At 41.3% G+C, this 17,508-nt stretch overlaps 1 long non-coding RNA gene across 2 annotated transcripts in view; it reads left to right on the top strand.

Moving 5' to 3' along the window:
* The window catches only part of LOC109280307 (uncharacterized), a 39,839-nt gene extending 34,893 nt beyond the window's left edge, over nt 1-4,946 (top strand). For both annotated transcript variants that reach the window (XR_009461718.1, XR_002086587.2), the window contains exon 3: nt 4,579-4,946. This is a non-coding gene — a long non-coding RNA (uncharacterized LOC109280307). The remainder of the gene's footprint in view (nt 1-4,578) is intronic.
* The last annotated feature ends 12,562 nt before the right edge of the window (nt 4,947-17,508 follow it).

Genomic DNA, 17,508 nt, shown 5'->3' with positions numbered 1-17,508 from the left:
ATCCCCATACAGCTCCTCCCTTACCTCCAGATGATACCAACAGCCCTCCAGCCAGGCAATGTTGTTGCCTGGCCTCCAGCAGCAGAACTGCCCTTTTGATAGGGGCAGCCCCAGATCCAAAATGGCTGCCCTCATCAGGCACCTGGCAGCTGCCAGCTCCAGGCCCTTAAAGTGGACTACTTGTGCCACTTGTGCTTGAATGCCCACCTCTTTGGACCAGCTTGGATGCCGAGTCCCCTTTTGTCTCCCACAGTACTCCAAGATCCTGTAGCTGTGGGCCAAAGAAGCCTTGCAACCCCCCAGGTACCAATGGCCTGGGTACCTGCTGGTAGTGGCTGAGCCACAGAGATCACAGGGTGGTTTAGCAGGTTGAGTCCCACTATTCTGCCAGCCCAACTCACCAGAGGTGAGCTGCCTGCACTGGCTCCTGCTGGTGGGAGTGGTGAGCTCCATGTTGTAACAAAAGATTCTAGTGAAGCCTTATCCACCAGGCCAATCAGTGAGGACCATCGTATAGAGTTTTTGTGGTTTGCAAGCACTTGGTCCAGTTTGTTTCTCTCCACTATGCCATACTTCACCCTGGGATGAGATCCTCAATTCATTCCATGAAGATCGCCAAGTAGCTTTCAGATGGTAATGAGTTTCCCTTAATGTTAGCTCTGAGTTTGTTCCAACTAGCGATGTAGTATGCCATTTGCACTAATGGTTTCATCTTTCTTCCATTCAGTGGGAGTTCTAATTAGAAGTTGTCTGTTTATTTTTTGGGTAAAAATGTAATAAAATACCATAAAGCTTCCAACCTGCTAAATGTAATTAATTTATTTCTTAACATTTAAATGAATATTTTTTGTGTTTTCAAAAATTAGTTTTTTTAAAATAGTCTTAATCCCTGGTTGTGACTTTGGATGGCAACTTTTTTTTTAGCTTGGGACAAGGTTTGCCAGTGAGTTTTAAGTCCCTGTAAATATAAATTTATAATGGAAACATTGACAGACTTTGGTGTTGTCAGACACCACCATCGTATTCATGTGTCTGCTCAGTAATTCTTATTCTAACTATATTAAGCAGATATTGAATTCTATTGAGTTCAACACTGAGATTTATTGACCTGTGAGGTAAATATTGGCTAAAGCAATGCCAGGTTCAATATATCTTTCAAGGGACAGTTAATCTTGTGACTAGCAAAAGAAGTCAGTATCAGCATTATAACACAGCTCTAGTATAAATGTTTCTATTACATGCATATATCAAAGAAAAAACGGGGTTGTGGGCAGGGGCATTTCATGGTGGTCTCCCTAATTTAGAGGCTTGAGTTTGCTGGCTCAGAACCTATAAACGTGGGAGCCAGGTTAACTGCTTTTCAGGATCAGTGTCAATATGCTTAGTGCCTTGTGGGGAATGCCATGCATATGGCTGGGTGAACTGGTCTACATGCTATTCCCACCCAGACCTTCTGGAACTTTTGCATGAAATCAATACTCTATCTGAGGTTTAAAAAAAGGGAAGGTCAGCATCAGAGGTCTATCCAAACCTAGCAGCCATGACTAGCACAGTCTAGGCCTGCCAATTTCTGATACTCATTTACAACTGGGATGACAACCTTTGACATGAGTCTAGAGCAAGGCTCAAACTCATTCCTCTGAACTCTTAGGCTGGGTCCACACGAGCAGGATCATGCCCACAAATAGTAGCGGCACAAATTTGTGCTGCTACTTTATGCTGCAGTGCACGCCCCTGCCTGTGTGCTTTGCAGCTGGACACATTGTTCTGCTGCTCCACATGCTGCAGGGGGTGGGAGGCTGCAGCACAGGGTGCCTCAGTGTGGGGCTAGTCATCCCCTGCACTGAGGCACCCTGTGCCCTGTCCAGTTGGGAAGTGGCATGTGGAAATCAGGGCGTAGACAACTAACATGAACCTGGGCTGTCTGCTCCACCATCTCCACATGTTGGTGGACCTCCCCGCACTGAGGCACCCTGGGCCCCAGCCAGCTGCTCTGTGGTGCCTCAGTGCAGGGGCTCCACAGTGAAGCCCCCATGCTGAGACACGCAGAGACAGGGGAGCAGCCTGGCTGGGGCCCAGGGTGCCTCAGCATGGGGGCTTCACAGCATGTGGAGATTGGAGAGCCCTGGGCTGCCTGCTCCCTTGTCTCTGCATTTGTCCCAGCACTTGCCACTTTCGTATGGGTTGCACCACTTTTTTTCTGGATGTTTTTTTTTTGCTGCTAGGAAATCCCTGTAGGAAATGTTGTCCTGGCGCTTCTAATTAGCAGCATCATGCACTGATTAATGTGCAACTCGTGCAGTTCGTGTCACTGCAAAGAGGTTTGCAGCACCACAAATCACACGTGCCTGCACGTCTGGATACAGAGTTAGAGAGCAAAATTGGTCCTTGATTATTTGCTCTTGTTTCTTGTTTGGTAATTTCATGTTCTAAAAGTTGGCTATGAATTTAGGAAACACAAATTGCCCTGTCACATGTAGGGTCAAAGGCACTTGAAAGTCAGCAGGGAAGAGTCAAAGCAATGTTATAGGTTGAAATATATTAATATCAATCATTGCAAATTACTACTATGCTGACTGAACATAGGATTGGCCCTTGAATGACTTACAAAGGGGAAGTAAGTTTTGAATTTCCCAGATAATTTTATCATTTTTTCACAACACATGCACATACACACCTATTTGTATTCCTTAGAAGATTTTATTTCATCCTGCACAATCGATGAATGATTAAATTTATAGTATGTTAGTATTTATCTGTAGATACGTTGCTTTCCTGAGATGCAGAAAAGATGCACACAAGCAACCAGAGAAAAACATTGTTAAAAGGCACAGCCAGCTCACACCTCACTACAAATGACTATCATAGGCAAATAAAAGAAAAGTTAAAAAACAAAACAAAACATGAACAGTGAAAAGTAATTTTTAATGTTTCCATTTTGCACTTAATTTTCAATAGTAAATCTAGATTCATCAGTTTCTTAGAATGCTAGAAATTAAAAATAGCTTTACGGGGTTAAGAGTCCTTGGGTCAGCTTCTGCTTTCTGGGCCTGCTTCAGTTTCACTGCAGTTGAACAGTGGAGTCAAGGGTGTGTGGACAGTAAGGGGATATTGACTTGGACACCATGTTTCTCACCATTTTTACCTCTTGCTGTAAAACTGATTTTTTTATATTCATTTATAGTATTTGTGGGAAAACTTAAAAGAGTGGGGAAACAGGTTTCATTGACTTTGTTAAGTACCACAGCAATATATCTTTTGTAAATTTTATATGTAGTCAAATGTGAACTTCAGGTGTGAAACATAGGATAAGTACAGACAAAAAAGGTCTGTACATTTTTCAATTCAGTCTTTGGAGGTTAGTTTAGTCCAGGGGTGGGCAAAATGCGGCCCTCAGGCCAGATATGGCCCACCAGCCTATTCTATCTGGCCCGCAGGGCCCCTAAAAAATTTAGAAAATTAATATTTATCTGCCCCTGGCTGCCTGTCATGTTGCCCTCGATGGCTTGCCAAAACTCAGTATGCGGCCCTCCACCCAAAATAATTGCCTGCCCCTGGTCTAGTCTGTATAGATTGAACTAAGAAGCAAGTGAATAGACATTTACTTTTGATTCAAGAAATGCAGCCACATGCCTGAAGTGGCTCAGGCTAGAAGTCAGGGGACACTAGAAAGAACTCTCCCTTCCGTTCTCCAGTGGCCTGAAGTCTAGAGGGGAGCTGAGCTGAGGGGGGTGCATGTGGTCTGAGTATGACTGGGGAGGGCTTTAAACCCCCACCCTGGCCTGCAGGGACCCCAGTGGGATGTGCCTGGAAGGGGAGGGGGGAAGCAGCCCTGGCCAGGCTTTTGGAGGGGAGCATGGGCCAGACTCCTGCTGCAACCAAAGGGTGAGGGCATGGCCAGACCTTGGCCCTAGGTCTGAGGTGAAGTGGGGGAGGAAGGGGGGACTTGCAGAGAAGCAGGGCTAGCAGGGACTTCCAGAGGTCCTCTAGTGTCTAGTTCAGTTCCTGTCTGAGCCCTGGCCAGACTGTCCTGTACAAGCACAATCTAGAGTGGAGGGTTTGCTCACAGCACACACAACTGAGAACACCCACCGGGGAGGCTCTGTATTGCTGGGGGAAACCCCCCTACCAAGAGCCGGCTTTCCCCCCTGCCCCACAGCAGGGTCCAGTGCTGTGCCCCTCCAGCCCTGAGGCTAGGGAGGAGAGAGGTGGGGTCAACCCTGCTCCCCTGGGCAGCCCAGCCCAGGGCTGCAGAGCATGCTGGGATGCTGGGGGACTGTCAATTAACTTAAACCAGGAAGGGGTCTGGGACAGAAATTCTGTAAACTGGTTTGACCTAAATCAGTTAAGTCTGATACTACATTCAGTCCAGTTTATCTTAAACCAGTTTCAGCCATTTTGAAAGCAGTTTATGTGCTCTGAATTTGTTCTGTTACAGGTTTAAATCCGTTTTTGATCACTTAAACCAGTTTATGTGTAACGTCTGTCCTTAGCCTTAATCATTGGTCTCTGTTACCCTTATAGTTTGTATAGCTGAACAGTATTTTTTTTTTTAACTTTATTTATTTTTTTTTGCAGTGCACTTTGGAGCACATTCGATTGGCATCCCTGCGGAGAGAAGGCTTAACAGGGCAAATGTGTCACACTGTTACTGCAATGCTTCTTCTAAAAAAGAGTAGGCCCTTACTGTACTCTGCCTCTGGGGGTAATGAGGATATCTGTGGTGACTCATACAGATGTATTGCTTTAGAAAGTTATAAAATAGCACTTCAAAAGATGGCAGAGTGACATTAGGACTAGGGGACTTTTCAAACTATTTATCCAAGTATATGCAGTTTCCATGTCAAGGGGAGTTGAATCTATAATAGATATCACTGAGCAAAGAAAGTTAATCCTTATCTAAACAGCTTTATTACGCCAAACATTAAAAAAAATCCATTGGTATATGTATGCAGTTGCTATTTTTGCCATCTCTAGTTTATATTAAACAAGAATGAAATTTCCCTATAAAAGTGTGAATCATACTTGTTACAAAGGCTGCTTAGGAGCCTAATCCAAAGCATGATGAAGTCAATTCCAGTGATGTTAATGGGTTTTGGATTGGGTTAAGTATGAATTTGTCTTACTGTAGCTATTGAGACACATATCATTTATTTAATGGAGATTTCCAGCAGTTACTCTGTCAGGCAGTTGTCACCATTGAGCTACCTGAGCAGCCCATGTAGAGGATGAGCAATTGAAGGTAAATTGAGAAGCACTAATAGAGCTGTGAAATTTCTTTTCTAACCATATATATAAAATTACTCCTAATATTTTTCCTACTAGGCTTTGGCCTTAGGGATGCTTTATGGTAAAAACCTTCCAGAGGTGAATTCTATGTTACATGAAAGCCTATTTCATCTTCCCCTATACAGCTTCCCTAGATTGCAGTGCTACATACACATGTAATACGCAGGATTCTAGGGGCAATGCTATATTTTCCTTTGTATAAGTTGGTTGAATATAAAGGCAGCTGATCAGAAATTATAACTTTTTATGAAAACTTTTTAAATGTATATAAAGCTTGGGGGAAGCATTTTGAGATCTAATTTTGACCAATGCTTTCTTAAATATTTATATTTTGACCAGAAAGGCAACATTTTTGCAAAAATTATTCACTTTTTTTTTGGTGGTAGAACAAGTAAAATGATTTTTAAATTCAAAACTTGAATGATATTTTCCCCCAAATTTGAGCAACACCAGAGGAAGACAGTATTGTGTAAAGTTTGCAAAATTGTTAATATTTTTCAATCAGATCTCAAGAGTAAATTCCTTAAAATAGTCATGGAAATCATGCTGGAAACCAGTAGTTGGTGTTATCATAGCACGATGGGGAGGTCCTTCAAACCTTCAGGAGATGCTACATTTAGGAGGCTGTACAATTAACATAAGGCAAAATTCTCTCTTTCTACAATATGGGTAAATCCTGTTTGATTAAATATGAATTACATGTCGACTAAAGATAAAGTGCAAAACTCTCCCCCCTCCCCTAAATCCCCAAGCCCCTCAGCTTGGATGTAAAAGCAAACGCTGCTGAGACCCCTTCTGATGACATGTCTACTCTTAGATTGTTCCTATACCAGGGGGTTGGGCCTAGTTAAGATATAAGAATAAATTGAAAAGTGGTCTTTGTATAAAAGCTTTCTAGATGGACAGTCTATTCAAATGAGCCACATTTAACATTTTGTAGTATTAACATGACCCTCTGGTGTTATAAATTGTAAAACTTATGCTCTATTAATGTAATAGAAATGTACATTTTTATTAAACTGATCAGTATCCCATTACATATCCAAGCATTTACCTTTCTCAGGGTGCCTCTACATATGCAGTTAATATGACATGATAAACACTGGAGCTGCCTGCACTCGAGTCAACTGCAGCTGGGAGCAGCATCTGCAGGTGTTTGGGACAGCAGCAGTTTGAGCCAGGGCGGAGCAGCCCTGGGTTGCCAGTGGGCTTGGGGTCAGCCCTGGGCTCCAGGTGGTGGCATTGGGCAATGGATGGGCTAGCTGGGGCACAAGAGTGCTAAAGTACAGAGCCATGTGGCAGACAGCCCCCCGCACTTTAGCACCCTCATGTCCCATCACCATCTACCCATATATTTTGGCATAGTAACTGTGCCACAAGATAGTACTGTCCCTGACAGTACTATCTTACAGTGGAGTTAATTAATTTACTGCACCCTAATACCAGTGCACATGTAATTAGTGATACTTTACTGCAGAGCTAATTAGTCAACTCTGCAGTAAAGCACACATGTAGATACATCCACTGCAGTAATGACGCGTAGGGGGTGCACGGGGGTGCGTGTGCACCCCCTGAGAGTGCTGGTACACCCCCTGACAGGCTGTGCTCCTGCTTAGGTGATGGGCGGGGGGGGGCTGGCGGGAGTGCCAGTGCCCCCCATGACAGCTGGGGAGTGGGAGCATCGTGGCCACTTCCGGAAGCTGGTGAGTGAGATCGGTCGTGGGTTGCTGACCCTGGTTGCTGACTGGTGGGTGGTGGGGGGCATGTTCCCCCCTCCCCTCCCTGAGTAAGAAGGCACCAGTCGCCCATGATCCACTGTGCAAGTTGTTTGAAAGATTACAACTAAAATCTGGCTTTTTTTCCTATTAAATACAAATAAGAATAAACTGGTAAAAGGAGGAATGTTTCTTCTAAGAGGTGAGTATTTCAGTGCAAAGTGCACATTTGTCTTTGGAACTACTTGCTGGAAATGTTGGTGCTGTTAGCACTAAATGAATGTTCAATTTCTAGGCTCACAGCAATAGAGCTAAAGAACATTGCAACCAAGATGACAGTGTGAATTAGATATGCAGCGCTGGACTAACAAATTCAAACACTGATCTCCATACTAATCTGCTTCTGTCCTGTGGATTCCTAGAATTTCCTTTAAAGGGTGCACCATCAATGCTGCACAAAGAACAGATGCACATTTCCAACACCTGGCATAATCAGAGAAGTTCTGATGACGTTAGGTTAGACAGTATTCATATTTCATCATGGCTTTGCAGCGTACTGATGAAGCACGTAGCAGCAGGTCTCAGCAGTCTTTTAGCCCCTTTCTTTGTTATTTTGGAACAGCCCATCTCTCTTATTTATTATAGGGAAAAGTCTATATTAGAGTTTTATTTGATTCTATTTTTTCAGAGCCTGTGTCTGTTTCCACCTTCTCTTTGTAGTCTCCTGACACTAGTTCAGGCTCTGCAGATATTTTCATTCCATCTTCCTCGGGCTCAAGCTTTAACTTTTTGAAAGAAGATTTTTCTTTTTCTTTTTCTTCTTGCCTGGGTATCGATGGTAGTTTCATTTCACAAAGCTTTCTCAGAAGAATGGAATTTTCTGACCACCCACCAGGCTTTGGGGCGACTTGGAGTCAGAGGGCAGTTTTAAGAGCCAGAGAAGGAAGAGGCTCATTTGTTGCTTTGTTGACAGGACAAGCTGCATGACTGTTGCCAAAGCGTAAGAAGGGAATGGTGCTCATGGGATTAATAGGACCTGCCCATTACAGATCTACATGCCACGTGTGAAGCGTTGAGTCCCCATCTGTTTGACATACCTGGTCCAGCAGTAAGCTACTAAATGATCGTTTCTTTTCTCCAAACTCGGGTACTGTTCCTCATTATTGCCTTTTATGAGAAGTCTTTTATGATTCCTTTTAACTACAGGGAATGCCTTGCTTGCACTTTGGCTATTTACTAGTTTTGTGTGTGTGTTTACTTCTGCTGCAACATCTATGCTCATTGGCCCACTGAGCTGCTGCTTTGCTCTGGTTTGGTAGGGTTGTGAATTGAAGACTGTCTTGTAAACCAAGCTTCACTTTTATTTGCTTATTGCTTTTAACCAAGAGCAACCCCTCAAATGGTGTGTCACATATTAGCAACTTCATTAATCACAATAAAGTGAATGTCAGCGAGCATGTCCAATAGGCCATAAATAAATGAGTTTTGTTAAACCCCAAAGTCCTTTCAGATGCACCTCCATAGGCTTGTGTATTGTCTGGCAAGGCTCTTCATGTACTGGGGTGGGGGTGGATGGGACCTTGCAACAGGACTGAAATGGTCCAAGGGACAAGGCGCTAGTCAGGAGGTAAGTGTTGTTTACTGTTTCTCTATTAGGAGAAAACACTTCTGTTGCATTTCCTAATCCTTCTGTGTTCTGATTCAGCTTCACTGAATGTCTCCTTTCCCTTTCTGTCCAGCTCTCTCTTTTGCCATGATTCCCCTCTCTGCTGTTTGGTGCTGCTACTGCTTCTGCCCTATTTTACAGGTTCTCTTATTAGTATTCCTCCATTAGTCACTCATTCTGGGTGAACCCATTTCTTCACTTCAGACATGTGCAGTGCTGTGAAGTTGCCAGTGGACTTTTGTCTAATTAGTTTTATTGTGGCTGCTGTCCAGAGAGGCAAGTCAGTAGCATTGGCAACCCAACCTCCCCTACCCCAGAAGCAAGAGAGAGAACTATTTTGTCAGCATCAAGTGAGAGCAATATGTGGTGGAGATGAAATTTCTTTTGAAACCTAATGGTCCCTGGATACATACAGCCACCTGCCTCAGGTAGGAAAATCCAGTTTAGGTCTTTCCATGTCCTGTGAAACCTTACAAATAAGGTCAAGTGTCCCTGATGCCAGAGTGGAGTCATTAAAAACTACCTGTGAAACCCAAGAAATAATAATAATGGCCCCTGGAGACTGGGAACACGTGCCTTTATCATGTGCCGTCTGCACAGAATTGGAAGGCAATCCGTCCCCCTTGCACATCCTCTGTCACTCCAGGTTTAGAAGGGCTACCAAACCTGGAACTCCTGGATCCTCCTTCTTGATCATACTGGCACTTCCCACCCATTGACTAGAGGCTTGACCTGGAATTTGAAAATGTCCTCACTAGGCCTTTGATACTTTTCAGTCACCAATCAGCTTCTATTACTCAGCAGAATGAAGCTGTGGTAAGTCCCCTGCTCTCTGGGTTCAGGAAGAAAGGTCAACTTTTCTCCTGCCCCCTTATGCTGATACCTTCAAATAAGATCTCTCTCATTCTAAATTAATTGTCAACTAATGTGATTCCTAATGCTCCTGAATTGATAGTTTTAGTGTCTGACATAAATGTGTACAAGAACAGGAATAGGACAATTTTTTTATGGCCTCCGTCTGACCCTCTAGCCCTCACACACACGCATCCCCAAATGTGAGAGCTAAATTGAGTTGATTGGCCAATGCAGGGGGCAATGTATCTCCCTTCCTCTCCCCTTCTCCATCATTAAGATGAGAAGAGTTGAGAGCTGAAGACCTAGCTGCAAATTTGGTTCCATAGGGTGACTGTAGGATGTAAAAAAAATAGGGAATCCATACTGTATATATCAAAGCCACTCCCTATGTGTGCTTGATTTTTGGGTGATTGCACACTACTGTCTCTTCTCTATTTGGAAGTGTGCCCTACCTCTCCCTCTCCCACCTGTTGGCAGACATAGTACAGCCCCCACATGGGTGAACCCTGCTGTCAGATTTATGCAACTAGTTCCAGAGAGAATTTTCCATTTACTCCTCTTGTAGGCAATGGGAAAACAGGATTTTACCACCACAGAAATCCAACCTTGCTCTATTCTGTTTATTAGTAATTGCTTCTGTATTAGGCTTTAAAGAATAAGGGAGGGAATTCAGTGAGCTCAGTAGTTACTGGTTCCACTAAGAATCGGTTTCAAAAGAATGCACTTCTGGGATTTTCAGTTCTCATTAATTCCCCTCTCACAGTCGGGATGTTCTGTGCTGTTCTGTCAAAGGCTGGTGGGGACCCGGACTTTCTGGGGGTCCACGCCTCCACAATCAGGGTCCCAGTGCAGGACTTTGTGGGCTTTATTCAGATTTATAGGGTTTTATACAGGTTGTAATTCTGTGTTTACAGGAGAAAAAGCAAGGAGCATCCAATTTTCTTTGACAAACAGGCAAACTAACAGCATGGTTGGGAGAACCCAGGTCTAAGTCATAGTCTAGCAATATAATCTGGACACTGGGCAGAACAGCTTTTCTTCATTAAGCTAGAGTTTTGATCTGCCCTACTTTGGTCTCATCCCACTCAGGATATATATGCTTCATTGTTTGTGCAGATATATGCATCAATTCATTCCTCATATGAAGATATTTACTTATCAGGACTTATCTGAGTCATTAGATGGTTCACCCGAGAGCTCTGCCCTGTTGTGCTCAAGTCTCCAGTGCCTTCTGGGAAGGGGTGCCAGGCTTTAGCTCCGCTTGTGCCTGTGTGATACCATGTCGCTGGGTTTTGTGCTGATAGTTGTGACATCACAGGGTAGACTTTGGGCAGTAGTGCTACTTTACTGCATTTGGGTGAAAGGTTTTTAAACTCTCAGAGTGCATTTTAGCCTCTTTCAGCCCTTGCTACTGATTGTCACAGTGGAGCAGAAAAAAATCCCTGAGTTTCCCTTTGTCTTCTGTCAGTTCAGCTGCATAGTCATGCATCTTTTGGTCCTCACCTGCTTTGGGTCCCTTTTTCCTTTCCATATGGGATGACTGATTCTAAATTTCTCTTCCCCTTGCCCTTCCTCTTGCTCCCCTCCAAGTTGGGTTGTGGTGAGGAAGGTGCTAGCATGTATATCAAGTCTCAGTTTTTTCAGTGCTCTACTCTGCATCTTGTCTAAGTAACTTTCCCAATGTCCAGTCTACTACTGGTGTATGGCTTATCTATGCTCTTTCTGCTTTCTGAGTCCTATCTGGTTTCCTTCCGACTAGGTCAAAAGACTGGTCATGGAGTGCTTTTGTTCCCTTTGCAAAAGGGTAACAAAAAATTGAGACCATGCAGTCAGGGGATATTTTGCCAGAAGGTCTGATTTTTCAAACTCATACTATTCTCCCTGCATCAAATACTTCATGCTGGTTTGATGAAAAAATATATTCAATGCTCAAATTTTGTTTTTTCCCCCGTGATTATGTTTGTTTGTTTATTATTCCATTTGAAAGGCTTTTCAACAAAATAAAGGCTTAGGTCTCTGTTAACCTGGATTTTGCAATGCTGCCTGAATTGCATTGTATTTCACATTACTCCAACATATTTTTCTGTGGAGATAACTGGTGAATGAAAAAGGAAGAACATATCTTGCTTATAATACTTGTTACTTGAGGGAAACTTTATGGGGGTGGGATACTTTTTGTTGTTAAAAAAGAAACTCCAGAGCTCTCGCCCATTGTTTTGAAATGTTCCTCTCTGCCCTCTTTGTAAGCCAAGTCTACTGTTACCATGTGAATCAAATTCATTTTTATTCCTTTCCTCAGATATTGTTTGTACCTGTGTGATGTCATTTAACTTGTATGGTGGGAACCTGGGCAGTTTCTCAACTTTCCCTGGAACTAGTTTGACTGTGGGGATATGACACCAGTATTTTTCTTGTTTCACTGCTGAAACATAATATATTTCCTTCTTTCCGAGGTAGTTGTGAAGATGGGTGCACTGTAGCTTTGAATATGCAGCAGGAGTTGGGTAAACTTTAGGGATGGTCCCTTTTTCTAAGAAAACTCCTCGTTCAGTGTTAGCGGAAAGTGACTTTTTCTTGTATTTCTTTGTTATCACATTATGGCAGTACTTTTTAATATAAACAGCTTTATGTTTCTAGTTTTATAGGTTCAAGCTGTGTAAGATAATGGATAAATATACATATGAATATAACAAATCTTCAATGGGGCTTTTGTCTGATTATTAAATCTGAAAGTTATGTTCAAGTCCATTACTTTACTATGAAGCTGCATTATGCCACAGTAAGTCTGGTGGTTATTAAAGCACATTAAAGCAATTCTACCTCTTTGGACTCCAATCTCATCTGATTTCACAGACTAAATGCAGTCAGTTGAGTCAGTATTTGGATGGGAGACCTCTGTGAAGATTTATGTGCTGCAGAGAGCGGTCTTGGCAATTCAGTGGGTAGCGCTTTTCCCACTGAGTCAAACCTGAACCAATCTCTTGGTCTGCTAGTGCTAGGAGTACTTCAGGTTTTCATCTTCCAGAGGAGGCAGAAAGCTAAGGTGCTGACCTAATCTAATCATCAACAAATTCCAGAAAGCTTTTTGCAAATGCAGGGTGTTAATGATGTATTATCACATTGTTCTGTCACATCTCAGTCTGTTTTATTAGGCTCTCATCAAAATTTCTATTGTAACCTCAGTTGGAAAAGTATTTTCCATTTTTTGTTCTAAATTGCCATGCAGGATTGCTGTGTTCTGTAAAACTTCACTTCTATATTACTCTAGAAGTGGCTGCATTTTAATATCTGGGATATGACTCCTAAGGGATATCACCTGTACCTGTACCTATTTATCTAGATTGCAAGCAGTTGGTTGCCTTTTTGACAGAAAAGCACAGTGAGCATGTATAGAACCAACAGTACAAATAATCATGTGGTGATCCTTTTTTATCAGTGAGGTCTGATACTTCTAAGACATTTAGAATTTGCTCAGAATATATTTTCCTCTGTGTCCATTTTTTCCTGAGTCAGACCCTGATGTTACTGATAGATTTCATAGACCAGGATACTGGTGGTTCAAGTTGGATGCAGGTAGGCAATGTGCAATTTCTTCAGTAACCACTGAAATTACTCTGACTTGTTATATTCCTATTCTTAGAATGCTTGATCACAGGTGTGTAAACCATCTGGTCGGTTTGTGATGCCTTAAACTGGTGAATAAGATACGAGTCTAAACTCACTCATCCCCTGTACCCACTACTGATTTTGAACCACTCCTATTTCACTGCCCACTATAGCAGAGTTCTACTTCATTGTTAATATTTTTGCCTTGGATGCTCTATTTTCATTCTATTTTACATCCTCCTCATACCCTGTATGGCTAAGTGAGGAATTGCCCTCCACAATTCAATTTGGTTGCTTTCTGTTTTAGTCATGAGGTCCCCACATATTTTTAATGGAGGCCTGTTCATTAGAGCTGTGTATAACTCGGTATTTTCAGTTCTTAGAGATTAAAATACTCACTTTTGTGCCTCCTATGGTATTAATACTATTAAATTATGAATTATAGAAGTTGTTTTTTCATGCCTTCTTTTTGTCTAGCATGTCTTTTGACAGAAAGTACCAAGAAAAGGACATAGTCAGACTCTAATTCTGAATCAAAATACCTTCATCTTAATGCAGATCCTAGCCTAGTGCTGCTAACCTGCACCACGGTTCAGTCAGGAAAGTACATTAAATGTTCAGTCAGCAAGAACCAACAAGCCCCCAGTCAACAAGAAGACTTGCAAAGTTCTGTTAATGGTCAAAGCAGGAGCTTTTTCTGTATTGCAGCCAGTGAATATAATTTATTTTGTCTTTCAAAAGGCTTTTGATATGTTCATTTACAAAAGGCAACTGAGGATTCCTGAGTAAAGATTGTAAGAGGAAGAACCCTTTGAGAAATGGAACAAAGAGCGGGAATAAATAGCTAATTCTCAATGTGGAAGGAGGTTAATAGTGGGGCATGCCAGCAAGGAACTTGAAAGGGGGGGAAAAAAGCAGAGATGCTTTCTGAAAGAGTCTATCACCTACTTCTAATGTCTTATTCATGAAAATGAACCAAATGGAAAGTGCATCGAATGACACTTATTTTGTTTCCCTAATTAAGACTGAAAGTTGCTAAAAGTTTTGTAGCTAAACTAAGGCAGTGAGGATGAGGATACAGGCTTCTAGATTAGTAGAAGGAAGTAAAGATAGAGTTAGATCCTGTTCTACATATGAAGCCCCTAAGCTATGTGATCCTATTCAACTCTGCTTGAGTTCATGAAAAGCCAGTAATGTGCTTACTTTTATAACATGCTTTCCTCTTAGCTTTAAGACTAAGTGACTTAGAGCAAAGAGGATGAAAAGGAGAAGAAGGACCCACCAACCTTTTGCATTAATGGTTTTTCAGACACTTGACCAGCGTGGAATCATATTTACAGAAGAGGGCCAAGTCCTTAGAGTTGTCTAGTCTACAATTGGGACAGTGAGCCAGGACTCCTGGGTTGTGTCCCATTAGCCTTATCACTGACTGATGCAAAAAATATAAGCATGTACATCTTTGCAGGATGTGGTGTCACACTGTAATTTTTAAGAAATTCTTTGTAGGGACAAAATCAGGTTAATTTTTTATGACTTTTTAAAATACAGCTCTTTGTACCTGTCTCACTAGTTAGCAAGACATAAATTATTACAACTAACAGAATTGGAAGCATTTATTTATTATTTTCTCATTTGTGATGTATTTTATATTAGCATTATTTAAATTTGCATTATGGCACAGATGCCCTGATGAAGTAACGCAGCCTCACCATGCTAGGTACTTTATAGATGTATGTCTCAAAGTTGGTCGCTGCACTGAAGAGCTTGCAGTCTAAATCTGTTGACATTTCAGTCAGTTTAGAGTAAGGAAATGAGGTAGTCAATTTCAATTTATTTATAATCAATTTCTAATGTTCCTGTTTCTCCTGTATTAACAGAATGCTGAAATATTTGGATTGCAAACACTGCCTGTAGGGGGATCTCATTCTTTCCTGGTTAAGTTAGATTGAATAAGAGCTTCCTTTATAAAATTAAATATTGAGCCTAAATTGACTTGGCAGAATCCTTTATATTAACTCTACGCAATGTATACCTCAATTTCCTCATTTGCAAATGGCTATAATAATACTAGAGTTTAGCAAATAATGCACAATCAATGATTTATCCAGCAAATAACTGCCTTTTTCTGCTTACAGATTTGCCATGGGCAAATCTTGATTTCCTACATGTGTTACTCAGTAAATATCTTCTATTAATGGGTAGATTGTAAACACAGTATTTGTGTGCTATTTTGTTTGGGTAGGTAAGCTGTGATGGGTTTCAGTGAGGTGATATTATTTCTGTTCCAAGGTGGTAGAGGCATGACCTGTGTAATTTTATACAGTGTGTGTGTGTGTGTGTGTGTGCACGTGGGTGAATGTTTTTGGTTTTGATGCTCAGATGGCTTGGGAATTCTCTCTGTGCAAGCATTTGTGACAATAAAGCTTAATGATATATTCATATTTGTGGAGAGTAATAGCAAAAGAGAGCAGAGACTGTGGTTAAGCCAAGCACACATTTGCAGGCTTTCTTTCTCACTGTTTACCTACATCTAACTAAAACTTCCCTGACTCAAAGGAGTGTTAAGGATTATTTAAACTTTGTAAGGTGCCTGGGAGATATGCTGCACCTATTAGAAATCAAATTTGGAGAAGGCAAAAGCAGTATAAATTCTGCAGAATATAGTCAATCCATCAGTCCATTCTGATGTATTGATTCTAACTCCTTATTCCATTGTTTGATTTTCATAGCGTCCCTGCTGGAGAGGATGCGCAAAGAGTTCTGAAACAGGTCAGTTATTTCTCTCCATGGCATGTCTTTCAGAAACATTTTGTTAAACTCAGTTGTTTATTTCCTGACTGTCAGTAATAATTTGTCTAATATATAGGGTATGAAAATTCAAACACAAGCATATATAAGTTTACCAAAGTTGGTATGAAAGGGATTCATGATGGACATGAAATGTATTTGTGAAAGAATTAAACTGCAAGACCAGTTATCAGCATGTTTGTATCCCTCTGGAACAACTAGATTTCTAAAGCCACAGATATCAAGGCAGTGCTAGATTTAGGGCTAAATTCTGTTCATTTTACTTGACTTTTCCCACTGAAGCCAACAATGCAATTTTTAAATGAAAATGTTGAGCAGAATTTGGCCTGTAATGATGTGGGAGTTGCCTTTTTGGGCCTAATTAGAGTCTAAAGCAGAGATCATGAGAAGCGATAGCATCATCTTTACCACTTGAGCTAACAAATTAGCTCAGATAGCTGGGAGTTCTGATAAGACTTTTATGTTCTATGGATGGGCACCAAAGAGGATGGGCAACTGACATGAACGGTAAGTGGGCTACAAACACCTGGAAAGTAAAGATGCAAGGTTTTTATTAGATTGTTTAACTCCATCCCCATACATGCAGGAAATAGTTTCCTGAGAGACCTGTGATGTATTAAACCAATATGGCATTTGCTCTTTAAGCTAAAGTCTTTTTTTTGGTTCATCTCTGCATTTTTTTTATAACTGTGGCTCCAAGCTAGATCCTTTCTTTTTGTTTCACTTTTTATGCTTTCCCGATTCAATTGTGTACAGGTACAATATGTTATCCTACAGTGGGCAAGCCAGTCCTCAAATCCTTTAAGACTGTCTGATCTCTATAGAAAGCTGACATACATCAAAATACTGGGTTGCATCTTTTTTCCGAGGCAATAATCTACACATCTGAGCAGTCTGTGACTGCATTAACTTGCTGCGATTTTTGACAGAAGAGACCTTGTTTGTGCAAATCCCTTGAATACTGATGGGAGTGTGATTACAGCTCTAACAAAAGGAAAGGCTGAATACGAATTTGGGAGGGCCAGAAAGTGTTCAGTATCTCTTATTGTTTTCATCGGAATTTTAAATCTTATTCATGCTGATGACTCTGATCTTCATGTCAATCCACAAAAGGAAAAGAACAGAGAAGCAAAAAGACTCTTCTCTTTGACTGAAGAACTGATTTTGTTATCATGTTACCAACAAGGGTCCATTTGGGATATTATTCTAGCTCAGGGATCAGTGATGGCTTTTTGTTAGAGCCCTTAAATGTTTGGAATACACTTGCTCTTTAGGGAGTTAATCCAATGGAAAAAAAGTTAAATTCAGATGAGAAGATACAGAAGATGGGATTTTGCTTAGCACATTGAATTTTGCTGGCAGAATAACTCTGCCTTAAGCTTAATACTATCCTGATTCTTTTGAAAGCTTCCATATTTAATAGCTGGATTCTATTTTCCAGTGTCAGGTTTTATTCATGAAACAAATTGGCAATTAGCCACCGACTGAAGGAACAAAGGGTATTTATTCAAAGTAAATGCAATCATCATGAAGTGTCTTGGTGTTTTGTTTCTTATGAGATAAAAAATG

Source organism: Alligator mississippiensis, chromosome 1 (assembly GCF_030867095.1).
Source record: "Alligator mississippiensis isolate rAllMis1 chromosome 1, rAllMis1, whole genome shotgun sequence".
Taxonomy (NCBI): Eukaryota; Metazoa; Chordata; order Crocodylia; family Alligatoridae; genus Alligator; species Alligator mississippiensis.
The sequence above is the reverse complement of the archived record's forward strand: the minus strand, read 5'-3'. Positions and strand labels throughout refer to the sequence as shown.